Raw genomic sequence first — 3,005 nt, forward strand, 5'->3', positions numbered from 1 at the left:
GCCACACAGGCGGAAAAGGGTGGAGCCTTGTTTGTTCTAGTCAGAGTCCTAAGCGCAGTCAAGCCTGTTTAATCAGTCAGCAGAGACTGCCAACTGCCCGCTCCATCTATTCTCTCCCTTGAACCACAGTTTTTTCTGGGATGACAGTGTGCCCCATTAAAAGATCACATTTTAGCTAGGTGTGCAATGTGACTCAGTCCTATGGGATTTCCATTAGTCTCCATCAAATGAAATGTGGACCAAGTGACTAGAGCTCCAGCAGCCATGCTGGGCCAGGTGGTGTCCTTGAGACTGGAAGCCAGGATTGAAAATGATAGCCCAGAAAGAGGAGCCTGGGTTCCTAGTAATGGTGCGGGCCATATCAGTCATTGTCTGGCTACCTCCAGCCTTAATATAAAAGGAAGATAAACTCTTGTTAAGCCACAGTGGTCACTCTGTTAATATGCTGCCAAACCTGGGCATGTGGTAGAATCTCGACCCTCTCCATCCCCAGGGGCCAACTCAGAGAAGGAGCCAGCATGGGTGATATAAAGTGTTTCTTTATTTGAACGTCATTCCACCTGCACTGAAGCTCAAATCCAGCAGCAGCAGAAGGGGTCAGGACCAAAGTAAATGTTACCAAACTGGACGATGAACAGCGAGGACACACTCAGACGGAACTTACTAATGGGTGTAGACAACACCAAGCTACCCTAATGACACACAGCACAGGCCCCTGAGGTCTGCTGGTCAGAGCTCTGGGAAGGACTGTCCCCCTTGTTCCCTTCTCAGGAAACTCCAGGCCCACCCGAAGGCTAGCCCTGAGCCAGGCAGGGACCTGCATAAGTTTCTCGTGCTGGGAAAGTCCCAGCTTCTCCAAAGAGAGGGTTCCCCTGTCTCTATCACACTGGACGTTGGAGAAGGCTGATTCCCCCGTGCCCAAACAAGAATCCCAAGGAGGCCAAGGAATTATCTTCCCTACAGCCTCATCTAAAAGCTCTTGGCTTAACTAGTCCAGGCCTGAAAAGGATGAATCCTAACCATGATCCTCACCCTCTCAGGAAAACAATGTTTTCCTTACCGGGTACTGGTTCCCAAACAAGAAAGTTTTCACATCCTAGAGACCCAGAAGGACGTGACCAACCAGCGCTCTCAACCACCTCTAGGTTGTAGCTGCTTTGGCCTCTCCTGAAAGTCCCCAGACCAGAGCAGAAACAACCTGCTCGTGCCAGACACCTCCGATCCAGTCACAACTCGGGAGGACGAGTGCCTCCACAGGCCGCTCAGAGGTCAGCTTCTTAAGACCTTTCCAGAACCAAGAGTCCCAGAGGCCATGCTGAGGTGGGAGCAGGTGATCACCGCATCCGTCTCCTCCTCAGGGCAAAAGCCAAACTGCCTGCTTTGGCTAGGGCACACCACAAACCTTCCCTAGTCCACAAGGGCTTCTTTGCCCCCAGAGAGCCATGTGAGCCACAGGGTGGTGGCATTCCGGCCTCACGTGAAGCCCCCACCTGAACATGTTTCCTGCTCTGCTCCGGCCTCCGCCAAAGCCTCGGGGACAGGGCTCTGGTGCGCACCCCAGCCTCTTTTCCTTCTCTGTGTTCCCCTTGCACTCCTACAAGCCTGACCAGCCCTGCTTTTCGAACCCCACACTCCTGGGTGCGTACGTGGGCGGCCCCTTCCTTGGCAAAGGCAGCAACTGGCTGAGTGCATGGGGACAGGGAGGCACTCGGGACCCCCCTCAAGGGGATTAACTTCACTCTCCCCTCTCACTAACCTCCACTCCAGTGGCGCCCTGGCCCCAAAGGGGTGGGCAGCGGCCTGGGTGTCTGAGGGGAGGTTCTCCCGTCCCCCCACAGCACAGGACTCTGGCACCCCCACCCCCCCGCAGCAGGGCACACACAGCAGCTGCTCCAATCCCTTGGCATCCTGCCTCCTTTATCCTCCTCTGCCCCATGCTGCGCCCCTGCACCCCAGTCAGCTGTCCACAGCTCACCCCTCCATTTGCCTCCTTCCCTGTCCCTATTCCTTCTTTTTCCCAGCCACCTTCCCCCCTCCACCCCAGGCTCTCTGCACATCTCTCCTTTCTCCATTTCTCTGCCTCTCTCCACCCCTTCCCTCCCCTCTCTCATTCTCTCCCACCTCAGTCTTCTCCCCCTTCCCAATCACCCCCCCCCCCCCCCCCCCCCCCCCCCCCCACCACAGCCTCCCAACACTGGGCTTTGGTTTGGATCTTTGAGGAACTCACTTCTGCCCCCCACTGCCTCTCAGGAGGCTCCCCTGACCCTCCCACTCAGCATAGGCCCCTGGTGCACAGCCCCTTCCTGCAGGTAGAACCCTGGGGGAAGAGAGGGTAGCACTGGGCCAAGGCCAGAGCACCAGGGGAAAGGTGTTTGCTCAAGAGGACGGAGTCAGGAGGGTGGAGCATCAGGACTTGGTGAGTTCCGGGTTTCGGGAATCCTACCAGGACCCAGCATCTGATTCCAGTTAGGGTCCAGATGGGGGTCTCATGCAGAGGATTTCTAGGGTCTGTCTTGGAAACCCTCTCAGGTCCAAGTCCTATGGAAATGAACACAAGATTGGCAAATACATGGCACTCGCTGCTTTCCTCCCCTCCTTTGGCTGAGGCCCACAAAGGAAATGATGACAACAACCTTCCCCAGTGAACCCGCAGAGGCCTCCCGCTCTGGCTACACAGTGGACCAGTACTCCCCCCAGTACTGGAAGACAGAAGTAGGCGCACTAGATGAAGCCACCCTGCCACCTGCACTTGGGGGCTGAAAGGGGCTCCCCACGCCCCGGCCACACGGCTCCACCACCAGGTCTACCGGGCAATGAGGGAAGTTTGGAAACACCTGGAGTCTCCCTCATTTGCTCCTGGCCAAGGGGGAAGGAGATGCCCCCACGGTGGGAGGGGAGGGAGAGAAAGACTCCTCTTCTGCTCCCCGACCCACACACACACACACACACACACACACACACACACACTCTCACACACACACACACACACACACACACACACACAC

Source organism: Enhydra lutris, unplaced genomic scaffold (assembly GCF_002288905.1).
Source record: "Enhydra lutris kenyoni isolate GAN:26980312 unplaced genomic scaffold, ASM228890v2 scaffoldscaffold10, whole genome shotgun sequence".
Classification (NCBI taxonomy): domain Eukaryota; kingdom Metazoa; phylum Chordata; class Mammalia; order Carnivora; family Mustelidae; genus Enhydra; species Enhydra lutris.